The 25,541-nt window shown below is 44.6% G+C and overlaps 1 protein-coding gene and 1 non-coding gene across 2 annotated transcripts in view; both read left to right on the top strand.

The window, feature by feature from the left end:
* The window catches only part of GIT1 (GIT ArfGAP 1), a 195,184-nt gene extending 179,104 nt beyond the window's left edge, over nucleotides 1–16,080 (top strand). The window contains exon 22 of the transcript XR_007494842.1: nucleotides 16,071–16,080. The gene's annotated coding sequence lies outside the window, so the exon portion shown is untranslated. The remainder of the gene's footprint in view (nucleotides 1–16,070) is intronic.
* Nucleotides 16,081–23,206: 7,126 nt separating this feature from the next.
* LOC126031169 (small nucleolar RNA SNORA51) lies at nucleotides 23,207–23,339 on the top strand. The gene has a single exon (XR_007503246.1). It is a non-coding gene; the product is annotated as a small nucleolar RNA SNORA51 (small nucleolar RNA).
* Nucleotides 23,340–25,541: the final 2,202 nt, after the last annotated feature.

Below are 25,541 nucleotides of genomic sequence, written 5' to 3'. Positions count from 1 at the left end.
TTGACTGCTAACAACCAAGTTGTACTCTTTGGTCAGACCACCCCTGCAAACTTCCCAAAGCAAAGCACTTAGAGAGAAGTTCCAGTGCCTGCTACACTCCTGTTACAACTGGGACTCAGACTAAGGCTCCACTTAAGTCCAACATGTCATAATTTCCCTAGACCATCCAGATTTCATGACCTTATCAGCCTTGCGGCTACTGTGTGTACAAGTGATCTTAACCAAGTCTTCAAAACATGCATCACACAGAGATACCGCTGAATCCTGGTTGTTGCCCAGGATTCCTCAGAAGGGGAAATACCAGACATAAAGGGGAGATTCATCCATATCATGACCCAAGGCAACAATTAAAGGACCCTGAATACTACAGAGCTATGGAAAATACCTGAACACTTCAAACACTTTCCCCCCACTAATATCTCTCTAGTGCCCTTTTTAGGTTTTGGTGGTTGTGGTTTGTTTGTCTGTCCTTTCTGTTTTATTGTTTTGTTTTGTTTTGGTTTGGTTTTTGGTTTTTGGGCCACACCCGGCGGTGCTCAGGGGTTACTCCTGGCCATCTGCTCAGAAATAGCTCCTGGCAGGCATGGGGGACCATATGGGACACCGGGATTCGAACCAACCACCTTTGGTCCTGGATCGGTTGCTTGCAAGGCAAATGCCGCTGTGCTATCTCTCTGGGCCCCCCATCTGAAAATTCTTAGTCTTACAGAAAGTCTGATCCTTACAATCCCCAAATGCACTCAGCACAAACCTATAGTTTAGTTTCTGATACACTGCAACCAATTATGCTCAGGTACCACAAATGAAGTATGCAGCCTTCAGTCAGCAGCACAAGATTATGTGCAGGAGCACCACAACTAAACAGTATGGCCCCAGGTAATCGTGTGTGCACGCACTGAAATCAAGCTTGTGACACCCAGCAAGTGCCAGAATGAATGAAGTAGGCAGACACAACCAAGTGTGTGAGATCTTGGGTCCTTGCAAGAACAGAAAAGGGAAAGGAGTCAGAGAATCGTACAGTGGGGAAGGTTCTTACCATATGGTAAGAGCTCCACCAGGAGTGATCCTGAGCAGCACTAGGTCCCAAAAACAAGCAAAAAATGTTTGTGTTAATATAGTGTAACAAACTTTAAAAAAAGAAAAAAAAAGAATATAGTGAAACACATACCCTAGAGCAGGGGTCCTCAAACTTTTTAAACAGGGGGCCAGTTCACTGTCCCTCAGACATTGGAAGGTCTGACTATAGTAAAAACAAAACTTATGAACGAATTCTTATGCACACTGCATATATCTTATTTTGCAATGAAGAAACAAAACAGATACAAATAGAATATGTAGCCAGCGGGCCATAGTTTGAGGACCACTGCCCTAGAGTTTCTGTGCAACAACAAAGAGTACTACCTTAACTAAAATCACATGTTTCCTCAGCATCAGTATGGCTTGTATCCATACCAGGTACATCCATATAAAAATATTAAGAAACTACATTCAGGGGCCGGAAAGATAGCACAGTGGTAGGGCATTTGCCTTGCAAGCAGCTGATCCAGAATGGACAGTGGCATCCCATATGGTCCCCCGAGCCTGCCAGGAACGATTTCTGAGCTCAAAGCCAGGAGTAACCCCTAAGCGCCACCAGGTGTGACCCCCCCCTCCAAAAAAAATGATGGAACATTGAGGCTCAGGAAATAGTTCAATGAACTGGAACACATGTTTTGCATGCAGGAATCCAGGGTTCTAAACTGAGCACCACATAGCCCCCTCCTACCGTCCCCCCAAGCATCACTGGGTGTGATACAAAGAAAACCCAAAGAAATCTAAAACATCAATTTTATAATTGTTTTTGTTTGTTTGGGGACATAGCACTTAAAAGCTATACCTGGCAATGCTCAGGATATTATACTAGGAGTTGAACCTGAGACCTTGTGCATTTAAATATGTGCTCCAAGGATTGGAGACATACACAGTACAGAATTTAAGGGGCTTACCCTACATGAAGTCAACCTAGTTTGATCCTAGAAGCACTTATCCCTCAAGAATCGCCAGGAGTAATCCCTGAACAGAGAGCCAATTAATAGTCCTTGAACAGAACTGAGAATGGCTCGATATTAAAGACAAAAAAAAGGGGGCTGGAGAGATAGCATGGAGGTAAGGCATTTGCCTTTCATGCAGAAGGTCATCGGTTCGAATCCCAGCGTCCCATATGGTCCCGGGTGTGACCCAAAAACCACAAAAAAAAAGGGGGGGGGGCGGAGATATAGTACAGCGGCGTTTGCCTTGCAAGCAGCTGATCCAGGACCAAAGGTGGTTGGTTCGAATCCCAGTGTTCCATATGGTCCCCCGTGCCTGCCAGGAGCTATTTCTGAGCAGACAGCCAGGAGTAACACCTGAGCACTGCCGAGTGTGGCAGGGGTAGAAGGGGTAGGTAGGGCACAGACCTTGCACAAGGCAGATCTGGGTGAATCCCTGGCATCACATATGGTCCCCCAAGGGACCATATTCCTGAGCACAGAGCCAGGAGTAAATGTTGAGCACCACCAGGTATGATCAAAAAAAGAAACAAAAAACCAGCAACAACAACAAAAGAAGTATACCCCTTGGAGGGCTGGCGTGATAGTATGGTGGGTAGGATGCAGATTTGATGGTAGGATATGGGTTAATGCTCAGCATCCCATATAGTCCCCCACCTTCCCCTGAGCCCACCAGGAGTGATCCCTGAGCAAAAAAAACAGGAGTAAGCCCTGAACACAGACACATGTGGCCCAAAACCAACCAAAACGAAACAAAAAGAAAAAATAATTAAATACCCTGAACTGCAATTCATTCTTTTGTCTTTGCTTGGGGGCACACTAAAGATGTGCTCTCACTCCTGGCAGTATTCAGGGGACCACAGCATTATCAAGGAATCCTGAACTTAATACATATTGAAAACCTTCTAGGGGCCGGAGAGATAGCATGAGGGTAAGGTGTTTGCCTTTCATGCAGAAGGTCATCAGTTCGAATCAGGCTTCCCATATGGTTCCCCGTGCCTGCCAGGAGCAATTTCTGAGCAAGGAGCCAGGAGTTTCCCCTGAGCACTGCTGGGTGTGACCCAAAAAACACAAAAAAAAAAAAGAGAAAACCTTCTAATACGCGGACTGGAGTGATAGCACAGTAGTAGGGCATTTGCCTTGCATGCTGCCGCCCTGGGGTGGGCCTGGTTCGATCCCCAGGCATCTCATATGGTCCCCCAAGTTTGCCAGGAGTTATTTCTGAGCGCAGAGCCAGGAGTAACCCGAGTGCTGCTGGGTGTAACCAAAAAAAAAAAAAAAGGAAAGAAAACCTTCTAATTTCTTTTTTTGTTTTTTAGACCACACCCAGCAGGCGCTCAGGGGTTACTCCTGGTCCTGCGCAAGGATGACACGCGAATTCATGAAGCATTCCATATTTAAAAAAGAAAAAAAAAGAAAGAAAGAAACTACTCCTGGTAGGCTTGAGAGGAATATGGGATGCAGAAGACTGAACCCAGGTCAGCTGCATGGAAGGTAAATGCCCTGCCTGCTGTACTATTGCTCTAGCCCCAAACCTCCTAATTTCTAAAATTATGGATATAGAGGCCGGAGAGATAGCATGGAAGTAAGACGTTTGCCTTGAACGCAGAAGGGCAGTGGTTCAAAACCCAGCATCTCATATGATCCCCCAAGCCTGCCAGGAGCAATTTCTGTGCATAGCACCAGGAGTAACCCCTGAGCGCTGCTGGGTGTGACCCAAAAACCAAAAAAAAAAAAAAGAAAGAAAGAATTATGGATATAATTAATTTTGAGAAGCTGGGGAGATAGCTCAAAGGACTAGAGCAAATGCTTTATAAGAGGGAGGTCCTGATTTGACCCCCAGCAACACACAGTCCCCTGATTTCCACTGGGAGAAACCTCCAAGCACTGTGTCAGGAGTTGCCCTAAATACCACTAGGTATGGCCTCCCCACTTACAGAAAAGAGACTAATAACCCAAATAAAATAATAAAATAAAATAAAAATTAATGCATTTACTTTTATAGTGATCACGCTTGGTCATACATGGGCTGGTGGTATTAGGGAGCCATGAGACCACACCCAGTGGTGCAAGAGGTAAGGAAGATTCCTGTGTGGTGCTGGGACTTGAACTCAGTGCCCTGTATGTCTTAAACAAGCAGTTTATACCACAAGAATTATCTTCAAGCCCCCAAATTAACTTTTTATATACAGGTGCCGGAGAGATAGCATGGAGGTAAGGCGTTTGCCTCTCATGCAGAAGGTCATCGGTTCGAATCCCGGCGTCCCATATGGTCCCCCATGCTTGCCAGGAGCGACTTCTGAGCCTGGAGCCAGGAGTAACCCCTGAGCACTGCCGGGTGAGACCCAAAAACCAAAAAAAAAAAAAAAAAAACTTGTTATATACAGATCAAAGAATTTTTATTTTTGGTGGGTTTTTTTGTTTTTTTTTTTTGGTGGGGAGGGTCACACCCAGCAGCGCTCAGGGGTTACTCCCGGCTCTACACCAGAAATCTCTCCTAGCAGGCTCCGGAGTCCATATGGGATGCCGGAATTTGAAACACTGTCCTTCTGCATGCAAGGCAAACACCCTACTTCCATGCTATCTCTCCAGACCCCTAAAAAATGTTTTTTACTATACACATTTAATGGCTATATACATTTTTGCAAAATTTGTTATAAAAATTACAAAACTTATTTATTCAATTCATTCATAGTTTTAGGGTTTGGAGTTCTTTACTCACCCTGTCCCTTTTTTGGGCCACACTTGGCAATGCTCAGGGCTTACTCCTAATTCTGCTTAGGGGTCTGGAGACTTCGACTAAATTTGGCCACATGCAAGGCAAAAGCCTTAACCCACATACTGTCTCTCACTTATACTTTGATCCTTTAAATTACTGTGGTTGTTTTTTGTTTTTTTTTTTTTGTTTTTGTAGCTCCCATCCACTCACCTACCCACCTTGCTATGCTTACTCAGGAGGCCATATGTGACGCTGGGGAATCAAACCTGGGTCAGAAGAAAAGAATCCTACCTCCAGTACTATCTCTCTGGCCCTTAATGTGTTTTCCTGAAATGAATGGTGTTTGGGGCCATATCCAGCAGTATTCAGGAGCTACTACTCATTCTATGTTCAGGGATAGCTCTCGGCTGAGTTGGGGGAAGGGACAGATACATCATAAGCAGTTCCAAACCAGAGAAAAACGTCTCAAATTCAAGACAAGGATCTTAGCCCCTATTCTACCTCTCCAGTCCTGTACATTGTTATAGTTCTTTAAAACTTGGGGGGAGAGGGGCCCGGAGAGATAGCACAGCGGCGTTTGCCTTGCAAGCAGCCGATCCAGGACCAAAGGTGGTTGGTTCAAATCCATATGGTCCCCCGTGCCTGCCAGGAGCTATTTCTGAGCAGACAGCCAGGAGTAACCCCTGAGCACCGCTGGGTGTGACCCAAAAACCAAAAAAAAACAAAAACAAAAACAAAAACAACTTGGGGGGAGAGAATTGGGGTTTTTTGGGGGTTTTGTTTGTTTGTTTGTTTTTTATAACCCCAGGAGTATTCAGGGTTACTCCTGGAAACTTGAAGGATCAAATGGGATGCCAGAGATTGAACCCAGGTCAGTCATGTGCAAGGCAAGCACCTTACCTGGTGTACTATCTTTCTAGCCCTCAAAAACGTAGTTTAAATTTACTTGAGAAACTATCTTTCAATTTATAAGCAAATTTAATTGCTGTCAAGATTATATTAAACTATCAAAGTCTTTAAACCCAGTAGACTATAAGAATTTCTTCAAACTATAAAACGTTAAAATTATAACCAAATTAACAAATCAGTTACCAGAATGCCAAAAATTAAGTCATTAAAAGGGAATTCAGAGAAAGAATCAGTTGTGAAAGAACAGGAAGTGATGTACACTGCCATTTTGTAGATGAACAATTTAGGAACATAAGTAGTACCATACTGAGGAGAGAGCAGGTCTAGCCTAGCACAGTCCACCCAGGTTCAATCCCTGGCACCCCATATGGTCCCCCAATCCCTTCCAGGAATGATCCCTGAGTGCAGAGCCAGAAGTAAGCCCTGAGTACCTCTGGATATGGCCCAAAACCAAAAGGAAAGTGGAGGGTGGGGGAAGCAAGAACCACAGCAATTTGGAATCTACCAATTCAGACTAACAACTCTCATTATTTGGAGTGGGAGAGGGGGGGACACCTAAGATGTTCAGGGCTTACTCCTGTCTCAACACTTAAGAATAACTCCTGACAGGCTCAGGGAACCATATGAGATGCCAAGGATGGAACCCAGGTCAGCCGTTTGCAAAGAAAGAAGCCTACCAACTGTATAATTGTTCAGGCCCCTAGTATTCTTTTGACAGTGGTATCAGAGATCAACTAAAATAATCTTCAAGCAGTTTTTCCTTGATAATGATTTTACATAATTAAAAACGGGGTTTCTTTTTAATAGCCCATTTCATGCTGAAATATAGTAATGAATTTGTATCCAGTAAACATCCTTATCTTTCAGTTTAATAAAAATCCTCTAGGCCTCTATTCAAAATAAAAGCACTTTGTTGTTGTTGTTCTTGGGCCACATCCAGCTCTGTAACTCATGGGTCACTCTCAATTGCCTCAGAGGGCCAAATGGTGCCAGGTATCAAAATCAAGACTTCAGCCATGCAAAGTATGAAGCAAGCCCATTTAACTATCAACTCTGGGCTTTAAAACCAGTCATTCTTAATTTGGGAGGGGGCCATACCAGCAGGACTCAGGGGTTTACTCCTAGCTCTGTGTCCAGAAATTACTCCTGTCAGGCTCAGGGATGCTGGGCATCAAACCCTGGTAGGCCACGTGCAAGGCAAATGTCCTACCTGCTGTGCTATCTACTCTGGCCCCAAAAGCAGTCATTCTTTTTTTTGGTTTTTGGGCCACACTCAGCGGTGCTCAGGCGTTACTCCTGGCTGTCTGCTCAGAAATCGCTCCTGACAGGCACGGGGGACCATATAGGACACCGGGATTCGAACCAACCACCTTTGGTTTTGGATCGGCTGCTTGCAAGGCAAACGCCGCTGTGCTATCTCTCCGGGCCCAAAAGCAGTCATTCTTAATGAGCAGTATGCTTGGTTTATACAGGTATAATTCTATAAATATCACCAGTAGGGGCAGGAGAGATAGAACAGCAGGTAGGGTGCTCGCCTTGCTAAGTCCTGATTCCCATATGGTCCCTTCAATCATTGCCAGGAATGATTATTAAGCACAGAGCCAAAAGTTACCACTGAACATTGCCAGGTGTGGCCCAAAAACAAACAAAAATCAATACTAGGGTTGAAGAGATAGTTCTGTTCAAGGACTAATAAGGTGCTAGCATTGCACACAGCTGACTCTGGTTTGATCCCCTGCACTACATATGGTCCCTAATCAATCCCCTGAGCACTGTCAAAAGTGATTCTTTAATAGAGTCAAGAGTAATCCCTGGGACCAGAGCGGTGACACTAGAGGTAAAGCTCATCTATCTGGCCTTGCAAGCGCTAGCCTAGGATAGACCGCGGGTTTGATACCCCAGAGTCCGATATGGTCCCCCAAGCCAGGAACGATTTCTGAGCGCATAGTCAGGAATAACCCAAGTGTCAACGGGTATGGCCCAATAAACAAACAAAAAAGAGTAATCCGGGGCCAAAGAGATAGAATGGAGGTAAAGTGTTTGCCTATCATGCAGAAGGTCGGTGGTTCGAATCCCGGCATCCCATATGGTCCCCTGAGCCTGCCAGGAGTGATTTCTGAACATAGAGCCAAGAGTAACCCCTGAGACGAGCGCTGCTGGGGTGTGACCCAAAAACCAAAAAAAAAAAAAAAAGAGTAATCCCTGGTAGGCCAGAGAGATAGATAGCACAGCAGGTAGGGTGTCTGCCTTGCACACAGTGACCCAGGTTCAATCCCTGGCATTCCATTTAGTTCCCTGAGCCTGCCAGGAGTGACTTCTGAGTGCAGAGCCATGAGTGATCCCGGAGCACCGCCGAATATAGCCCAAAAACAAAAACTAGAAAAACTAGAAGAGTAATTCCCTTAGAACTATCAAGTGTTGCCCAAAAATTCCCCCCCAAAATTAATATGTCAGAATTAAATCATAACAAAAACCAAACTTATGGTATAATTTTACCCTATAGGAGAAAAACACTATGCTACACTATTCAAATAAGAAGTGCTATTTAAGGGGCCTGGAGAAATAGCATGGAGGTAAGGCGTTTGCCTTTCATGCAGAAAGACTGTGGTTTGAATCCCGGCATTCCAATGGTCCCTTGTGCCTACAGGGGCGATTTTTTGAGCATAGAGCCAGGAGTAACCCCCTGAGTGCTGCCGGGTGTGACCCCAAAAACAAACAAACAAACAAAAAAACAAACAAACAAAAAATGTTAAAGAAGTGCTATTTAAGTTAAAATGAATTCAGATAAAAATCAAGAATTTGGGGCCCAAGAGATGGCATGGGCATAGGCCGTTTGCATAGCATGCAGATGGACAGTGGTTCCAATCCCGGCATTCCATATGGTCCCCTGAGCTTGCCAGGAGCAATTTCTGAGCGCAGAGCCAGGAGTAACACAAGTGCTGCTGGTATGACCCCATCCCCCCAAAAAAGCTCAGTTCCGGGGCCCAAGCAATACAACAGATAGAACTCTTGCCTTATATAAGGTCGGATTCAATCCACGATTATCCCACAAGGTCCCCAGCGCACTACCAGGAGTGCAGAGCCAAGAATAAAAAATTCCTGAGCACAGCTAGGTGTGGGCCCTCCGAAGAAAAAAAAAAAAAAACTCTACAGACAACATTAAGTGTAAATGGCATTTCGAGGTGTTTACAAAGTAAGTTACTGCCCAAATAAAAGGCCACTTGGTAGTCTGCTGGAGTTCAACCCGCTGCACCTCACATGATCCACAGAACCCGCCAGATTTCGTGAGCACTGTCAGGTATGGCCCAAAACAAATTTTTTAAAGTAAAACAGTAGGCTTCTACAGAGCAGTTGACAAGACTTTTATAATATCATTTTTTCATTTTTCATTCTTTTACTCTACCATGAAAGCCAGTACTATTTTAAGCCAGTAAAAGTTATTTATAATTTTTTTCTGCAATTCAAGACATCAAATCCAAATCTCACGCATGCAAAACGAGATCCCAACCATGCTAAAAAATATTTTTTTAACAAATTATTGCTTTAAACAAATGAAGTAAAAAAAAAATCCATATGAAATCTATCTCAACCTAGCTGGTCAAATCAATGACGATTTCTTCATGCCCCTCGGAAAGAAGTTTCTGTTAAACAAAGACTTGTAACATGATCATTTTCAGAAAATTCCAATTTCGGTGTGCTGTAAAAACTAGTTTTAACCCTAAAAGCTCACAGCTCGGGGAGAAGAAATGACAATTAGATGGCCGATCTACAGATATGCGATCATCTTTACTCATTCTTAAGAAATACGAGTCCCAAGAAGAAGGGGGAAAAAAAATACAACAACGGAGCAGGAAATCATTTTAACTTCAATCCTAATGAAACCTGGAAATGGAAATGTTTCCCCAAGGTGTCAACTTCAGTGTCTAGCAGAGGGAGCCGCAAAACTGTCCTATATTATACAGCAGGGCCCCCTCGCTCCCTACCTTAAATAACAACAGCCACAAACACACGGTCCGAGGGAAAGCTTTGGGGGCGAAGAGTATTACAAGCTGCACAATGATCGAATAGTATTGAAAAACCCAAAGCAACGAGGAGGATTAAAAAAAAACCTTTCCCAGGGGGAAGAAGCGCCATTCCAGCTCCCCCACATCCCTCCACTCCAGCGTCTGTCTGCCTATCTCTCTCTGTCTCTCTGTCTCTCTGTCTGTCTCTCCACCGGTCTGGGCACGAAGAAAACTGCCTGGGACTTCTGCAGCATTGCAGCATGCTAAAGGATGGGGGGGGGGAAGGGCTGGGGTGGGGTGAGATGGGGGGGGACATATTTCCATCACCCCCAACAAGAGAAGAAGGAGAATAGATTTTCCTACAGGGGTGGGGTGGAGGGGGGGGGAGGCTGGCATTCACCCAGCAATCTCCACTTCCGAGAAGGCCGAGAGAAAAAAAGCACACTACAAAGGGGAGAGAGAGAGGGAGAGAGAGGGAGGAGCAGAGAGGGGACCAGGGATCTGGAGTCTGGAGGGAGCTTCGGGGTGCATGCATGCACCCCCAACCCTCCCCTCCCCAACCCTAGCAGTAGGCCACACCTTCCGGGCCAACAACACCCCTTTTCTTCCGGTGACCCCGGCTGGGGCAAGGAGGGAGGGAGGGAGGGAGGGAGGGAAGGCAGGAAGGGCTCGGGGGTAGAGCTGGCCAGGGCCGTCGCCGCCTTCACGGCCCCCCACCCTCCGTCCCTCCCCATCCCCCCCCCCAAGCTGAGCCCGGCGCCTCGGCTTACCCGGCCTTCCTCCGCCGACAGGTCCAGCCGGGAGGGGGCCGGGGCGCCCCCACCCACCCACCCCACCCCACCCCACCCCGGGCCCAGCCCAGGCTCGGCCTCCCGGGGCGGGGGTGGGGGGCGAGGAGGGGCCCGGCTCGGCGCAGCTAAGATGGCTCCCGAGTGCCGGGAGCCGCCGCCGCCGCCGCCTGCTGCTGCTCAGGGAGCTGCGGATCGTCCGTTCGGCCGCCTCCCGTCCTCGAGCCCGGGCCCTCGCGTCCGCCCGGCCGCGCCGCGCCGCGCGCACACTCGCACGCACAAACGCTCCGCCGGCACCCGGGAAGGGAGCGGAGGGAGGCGGGCACAAAGGGAAGGAAGCGAGGAAGGAGCGAGGCGGCGGGCGGGCGGGCGGGCGGGCGCCCTCGGGGCCCGCGGGAGGCCTCGCCTCGGACGCTCGCTCGCGGGCTGCCCGGCGCTGTCGGGCCTTCGCCAAGGGCGCGCGCCGAGCGACGCCCCGTCCGCTCGCGCTCGCGCTCGCTCTCTCGCGCTCAGGCAGGCTGGCAGGCGGCGGCGGCGGCGGCACCGACTCGCTCGCCCTCAGCCCCGAGCCCCGAGCCCAGAGCCAGCCGCTGCCCACAGCCCCCCCGCCTCGGCCGACGCCGCTCCCCGCCCCGCCTCGCCCCGCCCCGCCCCGCCCTCCTCCTCCGACGGGCAGCGGCGCCCTCTCGGCTCTCGCGAGACTCGCCGCTGACAGGCCCGACCCGGCGCCGCCGCCGGGCCCGACTGCGTGCGCGGGGATGTGCGTGCGTGTGTGTGTGTGTGTGTGTGTGTGTGTGTGTGTGTGTGTGTGTGTGTGTGTGTGTGCGCGCGCGTGCGGGTTGTGCGTCCTCGCGGGAGCGCGCGACGGACGCGCGCTGGGCGGAGTCTTTCAGGTGCCCCCACCCACACGCACAAACGCACAGGCCCGGCCTCTGTCCAGCGTTGTCTTCTTTCTTTTCTTTCTTTCTTTCTTTTTCTTTCTTTCTCTTTCTTTTCTTGCTTTCTTTTTTTTCTCTTTTTTTTTTTTTTTTTTTCTTTTCTTCTTTTTCTTTCTTCTTTTTCTTTTTCTCTTTCTTTTCTTCTTCTCTTTCCTTCTTTATTCTTTTTCTTTTTTCCTTTCTTCTTTCTTCTCTTTTTCTTTCTTTTCTTTCTTTCCTTCTTATTTCTTTTTCTTTCTTTCCTTCTTTTCTTTCCTTTTTTCTTCTTTCTTCCTTTCTTCTTTTTCTTTCTTTCCTTCCCTTCTTTCTTCTGTCTTTTTTCCTTCTTTCTTTCATTCTCTGGCAGCGCTCAGAGGTTACTCCTGGCTATCTGCTCAGAAATAGCTCCTGGCAGGCACTTGGGACCATATGAGACACCGGGATTCGAACCAACCACCTCAGGTCCTGGATCGGCTGCTTGCAAAGCAAACACCACTGTGCTATCTCTCCGGCCCCTTTCTTCCTTCTTTTTGCTTTTTCTTTCTTTCATTTTTTCTTTCTTCACTCTCCTGGGCTCGCTCAGCTCCTTCCTGGGCCACGCGGACGTCATCAAGTGGATTGTTTTTTCACCTTGGGAAGCTAAGAAGGAGAAATTGGACTGGGTTCTTCTCTTCCTTCTTTGCTTCCCATTCCTAAGACTTCCGCCACCCTTCTTCGGGGCCTGTGAATAAGAAGTTTTTGCCCTGCTCTGAGGGAGTGGAGGTGAGAAAGAGGGGGGAATAATGAGTAGGCATTCGGCCCAGCATTGCCCAGCCCCCCGGGTCCCACTGCCAACATACTTCCCTGGCTGCTCACTGCTAGCCTCTACATGCCATGCTGCTGAGGTCCACTTGTGTTGGCTGGAGGCCCACCTGAGTCCCTCTGACTTTGCTGGAGAGGAAGTCACGAAGGCTACAGCCAGATGTGCTCTGGAGGCCTTGTAGTACAGGATTTCAAATTTAGAGTTTTAAGCATAACTCCTTTTGAGCTATCTCCCCTGACTCCTGGAATACCACACTTTTTGTCTGCTTGTTTTGTTTTCTTTGTTTGTTGGCAGGGGTCTCAAACTCGAGGCCCACGGGCCGCAAACGGCCCTCCATATAACATTTTGTGGCCCTGCCCAAGAGGAATCTTTTTTGTTTTGTTTTGTTTTAGTTGTTTGGGTCACACCCCCCAATGTTCAAGACTTACTACTGACTTTGCACTCAAGGATCACCCCGACTTTGCCTCCTGCGGCTCCCAGGTAAATTGAGTTTGAGACCCCTGGTTTGGGGCCTTCCGGCTGTGCTCAGTGCTTACTCCTGGCTCTGCATTCAGATCATTCCTGGAGGAACTTAGAGAACCATAGGAACTTAGAGAATCCATACCCCTTATGGATGGGCCCTGGGTCAGCTACTTGCAAAACATGCACCTTACCCACTGTATTATATCTCTGGTCTCGAATATCACACTCTTAACTTCATTCTTAGAACAGACCCTCTGAAGAATGTAGAGGTAAGCTAAACATAATCAATGTGGGTTTTTTGTTTTGTTTTGTTTTGTTTTTGTCTTTGGGCCACAACAGCGGCGCTCAGGGGTTACCTTTGGCTCTACATTCAGAAATTACTCCTGATAAACTCAGGCCCAAAACAGGTCAAGAGCATGCAAGGCAAATGCCCTGCCCATTGTGCTATCACACCAGTCCTGTAATTTAATTTTTTAATACTCTAATAGATTATAATGATTTTTGGGACCTTAATAAGACTTGGAATTACAGATCTAAACCACCTATTTATTGTGATAGGAAAAATGACAAATTCTTGAGGGTTTTGTTTATATTTTAGTGGTTAAGTGACTAGAAAACTTTTGGAACAAAAGGGACCAACTAAAAAGTCTTAATAAGCAGGAGGAGCATAGTAGAGTGGCTAAGGCATGCCTTGGGTACTTACTGCCACCCCAGTTCACTGAGCATCTTCCGGAGTAATTCCTAAATGCTGTGCCAGAATAACCCATGAGTACCATGTGGTGTGGCCTAGAAAAAGAAAAACAAATAAGGTGGAAAGATCATTCTACAGTTTGAGCACTTGAAAAGCAAATGATGGGGAGTCAGGGGTGGTTCGATCACTGACACCTTATGGCACTACTGGAGAAGGAAAGGGAGGAAGGAAGAAGACAGTTTCTTCTTCTTTGTGTTTGTCTTGATTTAAAAAAAAAAAAAAAGTTTACCCAGAAGTGATAATACAGGGACCAGAGAGATAGCACAGTGGTTGAACATTTGCCTTGCACACAGTTGATCCAGGACTGAATCCCGGCATTCCATATGGTCCCCTGTGCCTGCCATGAGCAATTTCTGAATGCAGAGCCAGGTGTAACCCCTGAGCACTGCTGGGTGTGACCCAAAAAAACAAAAAAAGTAACTGTACAGTGGGTAAGGCGCTTGCTTACCTTTGCATGCAGCCAAGCCTGCTTTCCTGGCATCCTGTATAGTCCCCTGAGCACTTTCAAAAGTGATTCCTGAGTGTAGAGAAAAAGAATATCACTAGAAGTCATCCAAAAATGAAGCAAAAATATTTATCAAAATAGTTAAAAAAAAGAATACTTAATAAACTTGTGATATGAGTAATTTATTATTACTTATATTTTATAAGTAAGGAGACCAAAGTTCAGGGATCTTTTCTCACTCTCCAAGATCACACAATTCAAGTGGTAAGCTAAAATTTAAAACCAGTTTTTAGTAAAACCAAAACACATTCTTTCCAATTCATTGTACTTCTGAAACAACCAACTAAGGACAGTTTAATACCATGAACATATTCTAGTACATGTAATAAATACCCGAGCCTGTCAAATGTTGTCATACATAGATTTGCATGAAAAGGTAGCTTGGGGGGCCGGGTAGGTGGCGCTGGAGGTAAGGTGTCTGCCTTGCAAGCGCTAGCCAAGGAAGGACCGCGGTTCGATCCCCCGGCGTCCCATATGGTCCCCCCAAGCCAGGGGCGATTTCTGAGCACATAGCCAGGAGTAACCCCTGAGCGTCAAACGGGTGTGGCCCAAAAACCAAAAAAAAAAAAAAAAAAAAAAAGAAAAGGTAGCTTGGGAATTTGTGAATGAACACCTGGGCTCTTAGGGAATCTGTCCAAAGTAACTATCTCTTTAGTATTGTCACTCAGTAAAAGACTGTGTCATGTTCAACTTGGTTAAACAAAAACTTCTTAAATTCCTACCATGTGTTAGGCTTAAGTAAAACACAGAGGTGGCAACTGCAATTGACATTTCGAGGGTTGTCCTATATATCAATGTGCAGAACCACAGGAAGCAAGTGCTTTACATTTATTATCCCCTTAATCTTCCTAACAACCCTGAAATAAGGATGATGAAGAAGAAGATAATGACAATGGCAGTAATAGTGGTTGTAATTTCCATTACAGAGAGAAAGACCAGAGAAGTAAAATAACAAACCACATGACTGGTAAGAGCTAAATTAGAGTAGAGTTTCTATTTGAATTTTATTTATTTATTTTGGTTTTTGGGTCACACCCAGCAGTGCTCAGAGGTTACTCCTGGCTCCATGCTTAGAAATCGCTCCTGGCAGGCTCGGGGGATCTATATGAGATGCCAGGATTGGAACCACTATCCTGCGCCTAAGACAAACGCCTTACCGCTGTGCTATCTTTCTGACCCCTTCTATCTGAATTTTAACCCCCCCCTTTTTTTTCTTTTACTGCATCCCTGTCCAGTTACTCAAACTCCTTGATATGCTACGAACTCAAAAACCTATTTTGAAGGTACAATCTGGTGGCTTAAAACCTTAAATAACAATTCATAACTTGGACAGGAGATAGAGAAGGGATTAAGGCACTCACCTTACATCAGTGCTTCTCAATTATTTTCTGTCATGCCCCCCTAAGTAGAAGAAAACACTTTTCGTGTCTCCCATGCGACTTTAAATAGTATCTTTATTTAAAAAAAAAAAAACTTTAACCTGCAAAACAAAAATATATAAAATAATTTGAGCTTGTTTTTTTTTTTTGTTTTGTTTTGTTTTGTTTTTGGGCCACACCGGGCAGTGCTCAGGGGTTACTCCTGGCTGTCTGCTCAAAAATAGCTCCTGGCAGGCACGGGGGACCATATGGGACACCGGGATTCGAACCAACCACCTTTGGTCCTGGATCGGCTGGCTGCTTGCAAGGCAAATACCGCTGTGTTATCGCTCCCGGCCCTTGAGCTTGTTTTTTAATCAGAGGCGATGTCTGGATTAATGGCTACAATGAACACATTCTGCAATGCATAGCTTTTCAAAGTGGGGTTTGAAGCAGGACACAGCAACTCTCAGCTCCAGAGATGTATAGAGACATAAACTCGGGGCTTAGCTTGTGATGACAGTGTTTGCCCAGGTCAATTGTGCCCCTCTTTACGGAGCCTTGTACTCCCTATGGGGGACACACCCCACTATTTGAGAAGCACTAACTTACATGCAGCTCACCCCATTTTGATCCCCAATTCCACATATGGTCACACAAGCACAGAAGTCACTCCTGATCACAGAGCTGAAAGTAGACCTCAGCTATACCAAATATTACCCAAACTCCCCCCACACACAACGACAACAACAATAAAAAGGTAGGACAAAAAGGTAGGATAGCTCAAGGGCTGCAGTACCTTTTTTTTTTTTTTTTTTTTTTTTTGCATGAAAGAGCCCCTGGTTCAATCCCTGGCATCCCATAATCCCCTAAGTATTACCTGGAGTGGCTCCTCAGCACGCCTGTGGCAGGAGCAATCCCCAAGTACCTCAGGATGTGACCAAAAAAGGGAAGAAAAAAAAAAAAAAACCTAATAAATAAAAATATAAATGAACTTGAGAAAATAATACAATGAATCAAGCTTTAATTTTTATTTTAAGAATGGGTAAATGTGGGGCCGGGCGGTGGCGCTGGAGGTAAGGTGCCTGCCTTGCCTGCGCTAGCCTAGGACGGACCTCGATCCCCCGGCGTCCCATATGGTCCCCCAAGAAGCCAGGAGCAACTTCTGAGCGCATAGCCAGGAGTAACCCCTGAGCGTCACAGGGTGTGGCCCAAAAACCAAAAAAAAAAAAAAAAAAAAAAAAAAGAATGGGTAAATGTAAATGGTTGGAGCAGGTGATTTGCATGCTGGAGTCTTGGGTTCGAGCCCTGACAACACATGGTCACCTGAGAAACATCAGAAGTAACTGGAAACATCAAGATAGGAGTAACCCCAGAATCAACTGGGTGCTTCCCAAAAAAAGAAAACAAAAAATTGACTTTTCTGGACTTAAGTATTTTATCTATCTCCACTAGGCTAAGATGATCTCTAGGATATTTTGAGTTTAAAAATTTATAATATGGTATAATATAATAATAATATTATATATGTATAATATAATTTATAATATGGGAAACTGGAATTTCAAGGAATCGATAATCTTACATAAGTATATATACATACATTCATAAATACATATATATATTAGTGGAATCATTTAGTACATCTTGGGCTATTACTAGTATATTTATGGGCTTTGTTGTTAGACCCAGACCAACCAACTAAAGCTAATTATTTTGTTTGTTTTTTAAGTAACACCCAGCATTGCTCAGGGTTTTATTCCTGGCTCTGCACTCAAATCATTCCTGGCGATGCTCAGAGTACCATCTATGGCACTGGAATCAAACATGGGTCACTTTTGTACAAGGCAAGCACCTTAAACTCTGTACTATTTGGCCAGACTACTTCTAGTTTAAATCTGGCTATCACATTTCATTCAGACATGTCTACAGAGATAATATGATATATCATAAAGCATTGTTCCACCATATGGAAAATAAAGTGTAGTATGTGTAGAGTTGTGGTTTTATCTTGTTTTTGAGCTCTTTGTTCCCATGTAATTGAATCCATTTTATGAGCATCTCTTAAAAATGCCAATCTTTTCAAAATGCCCCCCATGTAGAGGCATTTTCTCCCTTTTTAAACCTACAGAAACAAATGCTAGTCCACCATATCCTAACAACGGTAGAATACAATTCAGTCCGAGAAAGTTCTGACCTAGAAACCTTTCAGTGTCAAGTATCTATTAGATACGCATCTGCAACAAGCTATGAATAAGTTAAAACAACCACACCATAGTCTAACAGAAATTCAGCCCTGAAGATACCTAGCAGTAGATGAGTAGGTCAGTAAGAAACATCAACTGCTGATTCCATCTCAGTTCTTTGCTAGTGTCAATAACCAAGTTACTTTGTGTTGGCTTTTCCCTTGTTCTTGGGGCCACAAGGGGCAGAGCTCAGAGGTTGCTCAGGGGTCACTCCCTGTGAAGCTTGGGGGAATGTTTGATGCTGGGGTTGAACCAGGCCTCCCCCATGCAAAGTATTTGCTTCAACCCTTTGAGCCATCTCCTTGCTGACTAAACTGACTTTGTATCAATTTCATAAACAGGCTGAGTATTTGTGAAATGGAGTTCATATCACCTTCTTCAGAAGGTTGTCAGAGAATTAAAGAAAATAGTATGTGAAGTACCTATCCAATGGCACATGTTTTGAAATGGTAGTCCTTGTAAACAGGTAGGTATTCATGCTAGTCCTGACACTGTACTCTGGCAGGTACCTGTGATTATAAACATTCTGACTGTCTGAGACTTCTGTGACTTCTGTGGAAGAGTTGGGCAACATGTGTTTGAGGTTTTGTTGATGATGTTGAGGGATCAAACTCGGGCCTCACGTATGCAAGATCAGTGCTCTACCGCTGAGTTACATCCCAATCACAACTGAATTTTAAGATGCAATGTATTTGCAGGATCATTGGTGGTTTTATCATGCTCTTCTCTTTAGCTGACATATGCCAGGACTTTAAAAAGTAGGAAACAACCACATATTCTAGCAACCCTGGGGGTAAAGGAAGAGGATATGGGAGGTAGGACAAAAACGGAGGTGTAGGGAGGACAATTTGGTGATGGGAATCCCCCCTGATTTTATGTAAATATGTACCTAAAATATTATTGTCAACAATATGTAAGCCACTATGATCAAAATAAAAATTATATTATTAAAAAAATAAAAAAATAAAAAAAAGGGCCCGGAGAGATAGCACAGCGGTGTTTGCCTTGCAAGCAGCCGATCCAGAACCAAAGGTGGTTGGTTCGAATCCCGGTGTCCCATATGGTCCCCCGTGCCTGCCAGGAGCTATTTCTGAGCAGACAGCCAGGAGTAATCCCTAAGCACCGCCGGGTGTGACCCAAAAACCAAAAAAAAAAAAAAAAAAAAAAGTAGGAAACAGGTCCAGAATGATAGTATAGCAGGTAGGGAACTTGCCTTGCAACACAGCTGATCTAGATTTGATGCCAAGTACTCCATCTATTCCCCTGATTGCAGGAATGATCTCCCTGACCTGCCAGGAGTGATCCCTGATCACAGAGCCAGAAGTAAACCCTGAGCACTGTAGGATATAGTCCAAAATTTAAAAACAAATAAAAAGCATGCAAAATAAACACTAAACAAATTCAAACCAGACTTGTGCCATATAGGATACTATACAACACACACAAAAACACACACACACGCAATTGTAAGAAGAAGCCAAAGTAAAAAAAAATTATATAAAATAAAAAAGGAGCCAAGGTGATAGCACAGTGCTAGGGTATTTGCCTTGAACTATGCTAGGGACAGATCCAGGTTCAATCCCCAGCATTCCTTATGGTCCCCAGAGCCTGCCAGGAGTGATTTCTGAGTGCAGAGCCAGAAGTAATCCAGGAGCACCACTGGGTGTGGCCCAAAAACCAAAAAAAAAAAATTCATTATTTCTACTCATAAATATTTTCAATGAAGGATCAAAGAGATAGTGCAGCAGGTTAGGTGCTTGCCTACCTTACAGCCTACTTGGATTTGACCCCTACATGGTTTCAAAGCCTGACCCGCCAGAGCACAGAGACAGGAGTAAGCTTGAACCACTGCAGTAGAATTTTCTTTTTTTCTTTTTCTTCTCCTTTTCTTTTTCTTCTTTTCTTTTTTTTCCTCCTCTTTTTCACTTTCTTTTCTTCTTCCTCTTTCTCTTCTTCCTCTTTCTCTTCCTCATCTTCATTCTTTCTCTTCCTCTTTCTACATCTTCTCTGTCTTCATCTTTACTTTTTTCTTCTGCTCCTCCTCCCCCTCCTCTTCCTCTTCCTCTTCCTCCTCCTCCTCTTCCTCCTCTTCTTCTTGTTTTTGTTTTTCTTTTTGGTCCACAGCAGGCAGTGCTCAGGGCTTAGTCCTGGCTCTACTCTGGGATCACTCCTTGTGGTACTCAGGGGACTATATTGGGTGCTGGGTATAGAACCTGGATAGGCCAGTACAAGGCAAGTGCCTGCCTGCTCACTATACTAATTCTCTAGCCCCTCTAAACTTCTTTAGCTCCTCATTATACCACTGTGAAGTGATCAGGGCAAAATCACTTTACAGAGAATACATCAATACTCAAGCAGCATAGAGAAGTATAGCAAAAAATGCACGGCTTCTGTGACAGGACCAGGTTGAAACCTGGTGTGTACAACATTTTGGGAGACAGGCATCTTCCAAACATTCTTTGTTTTTGTTTTTGTTTTTGTTTTGTTTTGGTCACTCAGCAGCAATCAAGGGTTACTCCTGGTTTTATGCTCAGAAATCGCTCCTGGCAGGCTCAGGGGACCATATCGGATGCCGGGATTCGAACCACCGAGCTTCTGCATGCAAGGCAAACGCCCTATCTCCATGCTATCTCTCCAGCCCCTAGACATTCTTGTAACCATGGACAATCCTGAAGAAACCTGGCATGTTATTTCATTCTAGATCACATCAGTCAAGCTCATAGTGTCTCGTCAAGATTAGAGATACGGGGGCCGGGCGGTGGCGCTGGAGGTAAGGTGCCTGCCTTGCCTGCGCTAGACTAGGACGGACCGCGGTTCGATCCCCCGGCATCCCATATGGTCCCCCAAGAAGCCAGGAGCAACTTCTGAGCGCATAGCCAGGAGTAACCCCTGAGCGTCACAGGGTGTGGCCAAAAAAAAAAAAAAAAAAAAAAAAAAAAAAAAAAAAAAAAAAGATTAGAGATACTTCCTGGGAATTCTAGCAATGGGTATGTTTCCCTATACTTCTCTGACCCAACAGTTGCTATTTTTTTTTGTTGTTGCTATTCTTTTTACAGTTGCTATTCTTCCCTAAGCTCCAATAGCTACATTCACTTCTCTCTCCTTTCTTTCTTTTCTTTCTCTTCTTTCTTTCTTCTTTCTTTCTTTTTTCGTTTTCTCTCTTCTTTTTTTCTTTTTTCTTTCTCTCTCTTCCTTCCTTCTTTCTTTCTTTCTTCTTTCTTTCTTCTTTCTTTCTTTTTTCGTTTTCTCTCTTTCTTTCTTTCTTCTTTCTTTCTTTCCTTCTTTCCTTCCTTCCTTTCTTTTTTTTGCCACACCTGTTTGATGCTCAGGGGTTACTCCTGGCTAATCGCTCAGAAATTACCCCTGGCTTGGGGGACCATATGGGACGCCAGGGGATCAAACCGTGGTCCTTCCTTGGCTAGCGCTTGCAAGGCAGACACCTTACCTCTAGCGCCACCTCTCCGGCCCCCTCTCTCCCATTTCTAACTAGCTTCTGGCATAGGTGACCTATAATAAATGTTTGTGAAATAATTTAATTGATACAAACATATCTTGAATGCAAATTATAAATACTATGCTTGGACCTGTGAATATAAAACTAAAAAAGAGACTACGGTTTTTCTTGAGGAAATCACAACCTCATGGGAAAGGCCAATAAATAAACAATTCCAGATCATTTAGGATTCTTGTCAAAAATGAAAAAAGCCAACACAAAATAGTTTAAGAAAATGGGACTTTTTGGCTCATTCAAGCTAAAATCTCCAAGATTAAGACTTTTTTTTTTTTTTTGGCCGGAGAGATAGCATGGAGGTAAGGTGTTTGCCTTTCATGCAGAAGGATGGTGGTTCGAATCCCGGCATCCCATATGGTCCCCCAAGCCTGCCAGGGGAGATTTCTGAGCCTAGAGCGAGGAGTAACCCCTGAGCACTGCCAGGTGTGACACCCCCCCAAAAAAAAAAAAAGATGTTTTTTTTTGTTGTTGTTTTTTGTTTTGGTTTTTGGTTTTTGGGCCACACCCGGCTGTGCTCAGGGGTTACTCCTGGCTGTCTGCTCAGAAATAGCTCCTGGCAGGCACGGGGGACCATATTAGACACCGGGATTCAAACCAACTACCTTTGGTCCTGGATCGGCTGCTTGCAAGGCAAACGCTGCTGTGCTATCTCTCCGGGCCAAAAAAAAAGATGTTTTTTAAGGCCAAATGAGTTCTAGGTTTATTTTCCTCTGCTTTCTTTTGGGAGGGTGGAGCACACCCAGTGGTGTTCAGGGATTATTCCTGCATTCTGAAATTACTCCTGGATGTCTTGGGGGACATACCTAACCATATGGGATATTGGGAATTGAACCTGGTCAGCTGTGTGCAAGGCAAATGTCCTACCCGCTATTCTATTACTCTAACCTCAAGGTTTATTTTCTTTTTGTTAGCTGTGGGGCCCACAACAGCAGTGGTGGTTGGGGATAGGATATAAGGTCCTGGAGAGTGCAGTACTGAGAACTGAACCCAGAGCCTTGAGAATGAAAGGCATGTGTTCTGCCACTTGAACTATATCCCTCACTCCAGGGTTGAAATATTTTGCCTTCATCTTATGGACTTCCATTGATTTGTCTTTTGTCTGGGGATTCATCATGGACTTCCATTGAGTTGCCTTTGTCTGGGGATTCACAGCAAGAACTGAAAGTCTAAAGACTGAATTATATAGAGGGTGTTTGTTTTGCACAAGGGTCAATCCCCAGCACCCACCTCATAAGGTTCCCCAAGCCAGCCAGGAAATAAGTAGCAAAGAAACAAGCCCTGAGCACTACCATGTGTGTCCCTGTCCAAAAATAAATAAACAAAACACAAGAGACTGCAAGTGCAGTCCTTCTATCTTCTCAAGGCAATAAATAGTAGTTCAAAGTAAAAGTTGATCTAACACTTGGCATCAATATTTACTGACTGGCTTTGAGATCTTTAAAAATCAAAATACTTCCTCTATTTTGTCTCTGAGAATCAGTACACAAATGTTTTTCATTTTTCTAAAAACCCATAAATGAGTGAGACCATTCTGTGTTTATCTCTCTCCCTCTGACTTATTTCACTCAGCATAATAGATTCCATATACATCCATGTGTAGGAAAATTTCATGACTTAATCTCTTCTGATGGCTGCATAATATTCCATTGTGTATATGTACCATAGTTTCCTTAACCATTCATCTATTGAGGGGCATCTAGGCTGTTTCCAGAGTTTGGCTATTGTAAACAACGCTGCAATGAATATAGGTGTGAGAAAAGGATTTTTGTATTGTATTTTTGTGTTTCTAGGATATATCCCTAGGAGTGGTATAGCTGGATCATATGGGAGCTCAACTTCCTGCTTTTGGAGAAATCTTCATATTGTTTTCCACAAAGGTTGGACTAGACGGCATTCCCACCAGCAGTGAATAAGAGTTCCTTTCTCTTCACATCCCCAGGTCCAGCTCCCAACATGAGCTCTCCACAGGGATTGTTTAGTGCAGTCACAGAAATAATTACACTGAGTACTGTCATAACAAAATGTGACTGAATGAGAGAAGTAGAAAGCCTGTCTAGAGTACAGGCCAGTGTGGGGTGGGGAGGAAGGACACTTGGGATATTGGTGATGGGAATGTTGCACTGAGGAAGGTTGTTTTTATATATATATATATATATATATATATATATATATATATATATATATATATATATATAAAGAAAAGATAAGGCCTGCCAATGCTTAACACAGGCTGTGTTCTTTACACTGACTGTATAGAAAGAGGAGGTACAGTAAATGCTCCCCATATACACCTCAAACCAGGCCCTTTGCCTGGTCTGTATTGTGAATGGGGGGACAAAAATAATCAAAATACTAGGGGCTGGAGTGATAGCACAGCAGTAGGGCATTTGCTTTGCAAGCTGTTGAACCAGAACAGACCGAGGTTTAATCCCCCACATCCCATATGGTCCCCTGAGCACCATCAAGGTAAATGATTTCTAAGTGCAGATCCAGGAATAACCCCTGAGCCAGGTGTGGCCCAAAAACAAACAAACAAAAAAAAAACACAGTCAAAATACTTTATACCTCAGTTTTACTATTTGAACAAAAAAAGAGGGAATAGGGGCTGGAGAGATAATATAGAGGTAGGGCATTTACCTTGCATGCAGAAGGACGGCGATTCGAATCCCAACATCCCATATGGTCCCCCAGCCTGCCAGGAGTGATTTCTGAGCATAGAGCCAGGAATAACCCCTGAGCGCTGCCGGATGTGACCAAACCCCCCCAAAAGGAATAATAATCACACCTACACAATATATTGTAGTAAAGAGTAAGGGAAAATATCCAGGGACCAGAGACAGAGAGATAGCACAATGATAGGGCATTTGCATTGCATGCAGCCAACTCAGGTTTGATCTCTAGCATCCAATATGATCCCCCAAGATTGTCATGAGTAATTTTTGAGCACCACTGGGTGTAGTACCCCCCAAAAATAATCCAGGATCCAGAGAGATAATTCAGTGGGTAAGGCATACACTTTGCATATGTTGACTCATGTTTGATCTCCTACACCCACAAATGTTCCCCTGAGAACTGCCAGGAATGATCTCTAAGCAAAGACCAAGAAGTAGACTATGAGCACAACCAAGTATGACCTAACACCCCACCACCAACAACAACACACATAAAAGAAAAAAATAGTATTGAAGAGATAGGTCAGATGGTGGGGCACTTGCTTTGCTGACGTGGGTTTGATCCCCAGTAAACCATAAGGTTCTCCTGAGTACAGCCAGGAGTAATTACTGTATGCAGAGTCAGAAATAATCCTGAACATGGCTAGATGTAGCCCAAGTCCCAAACCTCTCAAAAGAAAACGCATTCTTTGTTCTGAACTTTTCCTAGCATAAAATAAGCACTTAATAAATATTAACGGTTTTATTATTGTTATTACTGTCATTAAATTTCAGGAGGAAGGAGGTAGGGCATTTACCTTGCATGTGGCTGACCAGGTTCAATCACTGGCATCCCATATGGTCCCCTGAGACCACCATATGTAATTCTCGAATGTAGAGATAGGAGTAATCCCTGAGCACCACCAAGTATGGCCCTAAAACAAACAAAAATTTCAGGAGGGAAGAAAAGAGACCATCTTTCCCCAAAATGTTAGAGAAAGTTTTACTGGTATCTCATTGGCTTTAACTGGATCAGGTACCCATCCCAGAATCAGACCTGGGGAAAAGTTCCCAACTAAGTACACTGATTAGCTTCAGCCTGATAAACATGTTCCATCTTATTGTGCAGAGGACAGTCAATTTCACAGAAAAAAGGAACTATAAGAAGAGGGGAAGTTTGTCCTGCTATCCTTGTCAGCCTGGTGCAAGGCAATACCCACTATAGTTTCTGGCCCCTGATTTTGTTATTTTATTTTTGGATATCCAGCCAGTAGTGTTTATAGTTTACTCTTGGATCTATTCTCATGGGTCATTCCTGGAGTATCTCAGGGTCATATTTAGTGCCAGGAAAGGAACCTGGGTTGGCTAGATGAAAAGCAGGTGCCCTACCTACTGTACTATATCTCTGACCCCAAAGAATTTCTTTGTTTTGTGTTGGTGTTACACCCAGAATTGCTCAGGGCTTACTCCTGGCTTTGTGCTCAGGAATCACATCTGGCTGGACTCCTGGAACCATATGGGGTGCCAAGTATGAAATTAACATGCAAGACTTCCCTTACCTCCTGTACTATGCCATCAGCCCCAGGAACTAGTTTCTTTTTTGTTTTTGTTCTTGTTTTGGGGGGTGTCACACCCAATAGTGCTCAGGGGTTACTCCTGGCTCTGTGCTTAGGAATCTCTCCTGACAGGTTCAGGGAACCATGTAGACTACTGGGGATCAAACTCAAGTCTGCTATGTGCAAGACAAATGTCCTACCTGATGTGCTATTGCTCCAGCCCCTTAATAGTAAATTTTCTTATATGTGCATATGTTACCATAATTTAAAAAATTCTGGGTAGTTAGTATAATAGAAGAGCACTTGCCTTGCAAGCAGCTGACTCAGGCTCAATC

The sequence above is a fragment of the Suncus etruscus genome, chromosome 1 (genome assembly GCF_024139225.1).
Source record: "Suncus etruscus isolate mSunEtr1 chromosome 1, mSunEtr1.pri.cur, whole genome shotgun sequence".
Taxonomy (NCBI): Eukaryota; Metazoa; Chordata; class Mammalia; order Eulipotyphla; family Soricidae; genus Suncus; species Suncus etruscus.
The sequence above is the reverse complement of the archived record's forward strand: the minus strand, read 5'-3'. Positions and strand labels throughout refer to the sequence as shown.